General features: G+C 49.1%; 1 protein-coding gene across 2 annotated transcripts in view; it reads left to right on the top strand.

Moving 5' to 3' along the window:
• The first annotated feature begins 2,569 nt into the window (after positions 1-2,569).
• Positions 2,570-6,000, top strand: part of IL1R2 (interleukin 1 receptor type 2) — a 39,211-nt gene continuing 35,780 nt past the window's right edge. The window contains exon 1 of one of the 2 annotated variants that reach the window (XM_005892326.3): positions 2,570-2,714. The gene's annotated coding sequence lies outside the window, so the exon portion shown is untranslated. Of the gene's footprint in view, positions 2,736-6,000 lie in introns of both variants that reach the window. The other variant, XM_070380173.1, reaches the window with a different exon arrangement.

The raw sequence follows: 6,000 nt of genomic DNA, 5'->3' as shown, positions 1-6,000 counted from the left end.
CGGGAAGGAGGAGGCAGAAATGAAGCCCTGGAGGTACTGCAGGGTGGGTTCCAGACCTCCGCAATAATGTGAATCTCGCAATAAAGTGAGTCACGTGGATTTTTTTTTTTTTGGTTTCGCAGTGTATATAAAAGTGTAATACAGTCTACTGTAACCTGTTAAGCATGCAATAACATTATGTCTAAAAAAAAGTACATCCCTTCACTGAAAAATACTTTCTTGCTAAAAAATGCTAACCATCATGTGAGCCTTCAGTGGGTCATCACTTTTTTGCAATAGTCCTGTCAAAGATCACCATCACAACTGTAATACTAATGAAAAATGTGAAATACTTGTGGAGAATGGCCAAAATGTGAAACAGACACAAGTGAGCAAATGCTATTGGAAAAGTGGCACCCCTAGACGTGTCCGAACCCAGGTTGCTGCAAACCTTCAATGTGTAATAAAAGCAATATCTGCTAAATAAAACAAAGTCCGGTAAAATGAGGGCAACCTGCACTGCTGCGGCCCCTGCAGACTGGCTTGAATGGCTGTGAGTCTGAGGCATTAGTTTTTTTGTGTTTTTTTTTTTAATTTTTGGCCACAAGGCATGCAGGATCTTACTTTCCCAACCATGGACTGAACTTGTTTTCCCTTGCAGTGGAAGCCTGGAGTCACGCAGGTTCTTTACCATCTGAGCCACCAGGGAAGCCCCTTAACCACCCAACTGCCAGGGAATTCCCTGAAGTATTAGTTTTTTTAAAAGGACTATTCAAACAGTTCTTGTGGCTTGAGGATCAAGGTTTCCCATAGAAAAAACTGAGGTTTGTAAATTCCTCTTTATGGATCATGAGATAAGCAGTTACCCTGCAGCATGGCCAAAGAAAGACACATGGTCTGATTTCAGTTCCTCTCTTCAGCACTATTCATGTGGGCTGCCCTGTGCTATTCAGTGACTAGGATCCGAAGAGGCGGGTCAGCTGGACTCGTGTGTTTGGCTAACCACAGTGGCAATATGGAGAGGATTCAGTTCCTGACATGCCTTTCATCCGGGGGTGATGATGGTGTTTGGTGAGATTTACCTGCTGGGGTGAATGTATACCCTTGGAACTTCTTTGGCTGGACTGCAAATTTATAGCATACTTTTTGATCTTACCATGTTAAAGTTAAGGGACAGAAACAAATATTCTCCTTTCAACTGGTCCTTGGAAAAAGATTAAACAGGGATACAGTGTAACATTTACTCTTTGCCTAATAAACTCTTTTGGTGGGTATTCCCAGCTCCCGGAGACCCAAGTTTGATTCTTGGGTTGGGAAGATCCCCTAGAGAAGGAAATGGCAACACTCCAATATTCTTGCCTGGGAAATCCCATGGTCAGAGGAAGCTGGTGGGCTACAGTCCATGGGGTCGCAGAGTCAGACATGACTGAGCACCTCACACAAACAGACAGCTTCCATAAGAACCTCATCATGAAGTTATACAAACACTAAGTTAATCCAGTAAGCTCACCTGTGGTACCCCATATGCCTGGACCTCAGTTTGTTCTGCTTTAAACTGGAGGATGGATTTGACCATCTCAAAGTCTCTGTCTTGCTCCAACATGGTGTTTTTCTCAGATTTTATTTACCCATCTGAGTTGAGACCCCCGAGAATTACCTTCCTTGTTGTTGTTCAGTCGCTAAGTCATGCCCAACTCTTTTTGAGACCCCATGGACTGTAGCCTGTCAGACTCCTCTGTCCTTGGGACTTACCAAGCAAGAATACTGGAGTGGGTTTCCATTTCCTTCTCCAGCAGAATCTTCCCAACCCAGGGATCAAACTCACATCTCCTACATTGTCAGGCAGATTCTTTACCACCAGGGAAGCCTTACCTTCCTTGTCAGCAGAAGAATCAAACTAGGGTCAGTGGGTGCTTTTGACTCTGAACCATTTGCTCTGAGTATGAAATTCCTAAGATTTCTCTACAAAGGTTTCTGTTTCTGCATTTTCACCTTTAAGAACATCAGTATCTGAATAAATCAGACAGAAAGTATCCGTTAGGATAGTAACAGGGATTTTTAAGGACATTTGGAAGGGTGTTTTTCCTTTCCATCCCCCAGCACCAGCCTGGGTCCAGGCTCATCCTCTCCCTGGGACTCCATCCTTTCTAGCTCCAGGGACTGCTCCTAAGGGGAGAGTTACCGCCATCTGTCTTGCACAGACATGAATTTCTACCTCCAGGGTACAGATTACTCAGCCAAATCCCACAAACTCTGATAAATATTTGGAAAAACCACCTTCTTCCTTCACTAACAGTTAAACATCACATAAGTCTGGGGGTGGGGGTTCTCTACCCCCAGAAGGACTCCATGGGGGAAACAGCAACTCTGTCCCTGGTTAAAGTTCCAAAGTCCTCTTTTTCCTCTTGAACAGAACTGTGGCCGGGCAAAATACACATCCCTGTAAAATCACCTCGCAGCTGGAAGTACGCAAGTTTTAGCGAGTCACAAAAAATAGGGAAACTCACAGAGTTTCCTTGCCACTTCCCCATTTGAGTGATCACACACCCAGAGCTGCAGCTCGGAGGGCGCTCTCAGTGAGAAGGGAAAAGGTGTGTTCACAGCCACCCAGTCGGGGGAGGGACACAAGCCCGATTGGGAAATCCCTGGACAACGAGGATATAAATTCCTGCCCGACCGCTGAGCTTCCACTGAAGGTGAAAGGCCTGGCAGCCTTCCCAGGAGACAAGCTCCAGGTGAGCACTGCAGAGCAGCAGGTAAGGGGGGGAGGGCTCAATCTGGGAGTCAGGGTGCCTGGGCTCCATCATTTCTCCAGGGAACCTCAGGAAGCTTCCCTGATGTCTCTAGACCGCAGATGGCTCCTTCAGGGGGCTCCCCTCTCTCTGTGACCTTCCCCACCCATGGGAAGGTGACCTGGACCTTTTGCGGTTTCAGTTTCTCTATCTGTCAAGAAAGGGTCTGGATCAGAGGATTTCCAAGGACTTTCTATGATTGGAGTGACTGAGTGAAAGTCGCTCTGTCCTGATTCTTTTGTGACCCCTTGGGCTGTAGCCCGCCAGGCTCCTCTGTCCATGGGATTCTCCAGGCAAGAGTACTGGCACGGGTTGCCATGCCCTTCTCCAGGGGCTCTTTCTGACCCAGGGATCCATCCCAGGTCTCCTGCATTGCAGGCAGATTCTTTACTGTCGCTGTGATTGGAGTGACAGGCAAAACTGCCATGGAATCAGGAATAGGGGAGGAATGCCTGAGAGGGTCTGTCTGGCTCAGGGGAGGCTGTGCCTCTGGGACTTAAACTGAGCTTAGAGGCTTTCCTCTTTGGAAAGATCACAGGATGCTTTCTTTTCCAAAGTATGAGTAACTTTTCTAACATCTGAGCTCTCAGGGTTGGCTGAGCCCCAAACCTTCTGGCCGCCTTGGAAGAGCAACAGGCAGAGTGTTTAAGTGCCAGTCCCAGAGGTTGAAGGGCCCAGGTTCAAGTCCGGCTGTGCCTGTTATAACTGTATGACATCATGCGTGTGTTCCTATGGTGACTGTCTTTTAAGAACCCTGTACTTGAATGAATCAGGAGTACCATCAATAGAGATGGTCCACCCAAAGGCCAGCAACTCACCAGTAATCTGCAGTCAGGAAACGTTAAGCTTACCTTTATCCCTTGCTCTATTCCTGTGATGTAATGATAAAACTGGGCATGATTTTCTATAAAGTCATTTTTACCTTCAATTATCATTAAGTAACCCACGCAGTTTATTTTTACCCTTCTAGCTCCTGCTGTGTCCCCACCTGTAAATCGTAATGCTAGTGGTGAGATGTGTGCATTCATGCCAAGTGGCTTCAGTTGTGTCCGACTCTTTTGCCACCCCATGGACTGTAGCCTGCCAGGCTCCTCTGTCCATGGGCTTCTCCAGGCAGGAATACTAGAGTGGGTTACCATTTCCTCCTCCTTTAGGGGATCTTCCCAACCCAGGGGTTAAACCTGCATCTCTTATGTCTCCTGCATTGGCAGATGGGTTCTTTACCACTAGTGCCACCTGGGAAGCCCAGCAGAGTATGAATCCAACCCACATGGAGCTTTGGTGCAGTGCCAGGCACAGGGGGTGCCATCTGAATGTTTTCTCTCTGTGTTAACTGTCCTCCTTCTCAAATCCAAACTCCGCTTTGGAAGCCTGTCCTCTCCCTGGCTCCCAGCTCCCTCCCTGGGAGCCCCTGGCCCCACTCTGCCTCTAATGCTGTGTGATCCCGGGTCAGGGCTTGTCATCCTTCTGAGTTTCTGGTAAACTGAGGCCGTTGAGTGACCTGCCCTTCGGAGTTCCTCCTGCAGCTCACTGTCTGCGGTGGGGTGATGGGGCGCCCTCCATGCCCCCCAGTTCACCCTTCCCTGAGCTCTGCCTTCCAAACAAGGCAGGGGTGGTGAGGCGGGCTCCTCCCGCATGCATCATAGAAGGTGTACCTTCCTTCAAACCTCATAACAGTCTTGTCTGTTTTAATTGTATTTCCCACTTTTTGACCTGTCTGGTTATCCTAATGGGCAAGAAGGGAGTTCAGGTGGGATTGGGCAGGGGGCTATGAAGACAGCTACTGCCCCATTTGTTCCCAGCTGGTCTGTGACCCCCCTCTCCATGCTGCCAGCCGACCTTCCCCCTCTTCCCCCCCGTGTCTCTACTCCCACCAGCCCCTCAAAACCGGGCTGTTTGACAGTCAACACCTGGGTGATCAGGAATGCTCAGAGCTAGGATGGCAGAGGTGGCATCTAGCAATAGCACAACCGAAGTAATGCAAGCATGCAGTGCAGCTTCCGATGGGCTTTTTTTTTTTTGAAGATTTATTATGTTCGGCTGTGCTGGGTCTTCATTGCTGCATGCAGGCTTTCTCTACTTGCGTGAGTGGCGGCTACTTTTCGTTGCAGTATGCAGGCTTCTCGTTGCAGTGGCTTCTCATTGTGGGGCACAGACTGTGCACACGGGTTTCAGTAGTTGCAGCTTCCGAGCTCTGGAGCACAGGCTCAGTGGTTTTGGCACACGGGCTTAGTTGCTCCGTGGCATGTGGGATCTTCCCTGACCATGGATCGAACCCCGCGTTGCAAGGCACATGCGTAACCACTAGACTATCAAAGAAGCCCCAGGCGGTCTTCTTATGTCACCATCACCTGCTCTGTACATGGGGGATACTTGTTCATGACAGTGCCTTTGACAGGAGGTTCTCAAACTTGAGCTTGCTTCAGCATCACCTGGAGGACTTTACTCAAATGATGGCTGAGCCCACTCAGGGTTCTGGATTCAGTAGGTGCCAGGGAGGAAGGGGGCTGAGGACCTGTGCTGCTCCTGAGTTACCAGGTGGTGCTGAGGTGACTGGTCTGGGGACCTGGAGAACCACTTCCTTAGGAGGTTAAGAGACCTCATGTCCAGAGGCGAATCAGCTGTAACAAGTGAGTATATCAGTGTCGAAACCAGACCTCAGGTTCCTCTCAACTTTGTTCCCCACTCACGAAGGCACATTGCTTGAAGGAGGGAAGAAGAGGACAGCGAAAAGATGAAAGGGATATGGAAGTTTCCAGTTGATGGGGGTCACAAGAAAAATAGTGATGAGGGTGGTGTTGATTCTGTAGCTTCTCAGACTACCTGCTCCAGTGTTCTTAGCCCGGGTTGAGCGTTAAAATCACCTGGAGAGGCTTTGAAACTCTCTGTACCTGGGACCAATTACATCAGGACCTTGGGGGTGGGGGGGCTCGGCATCTTTAGTTTTTAAAGCTCTCCAGGCACTTCTGATATGTAGCCGAGGCCGACATTCACTGCTCCGTTCTGCCTGCTGTGTTCCTCACTGCCACCCTGGATTAAACTGCTCAGGGGCTTCTTTTTCTTTAACGTTTATCTGCTCATTTGCCTGCATCGGGCCTTAGTTGTGGCACGCGAGCTCCTTAGGTGCAGCGGGTTGGATCTTAATTGTGACATGTTGGATCAAACCCAGGCCCTCTGCACTGGGGGCATGGAGTCTTACCCCCTGGGCCACTAGGGAAGTCCCAGAGGA

The sequence above is a fragment of the Bos mutus genome, chromosome 11 (genome assembly GCF_027580195.1).
Source record: "Bos mutus isolate GX-2022 chromosome 11, NWIPB_WYAK_1.1, whole genome shotgun sequence".
Classification (NCBI taxonomy): Eukaryota; Metazoa; Chordata; class Mammalia; order Artiodactyla; family Bovidae; genus Bos; species Bos mutus.
This window is presented reverse-complemented; position numbering and strand designations above follow the sequence as displayed.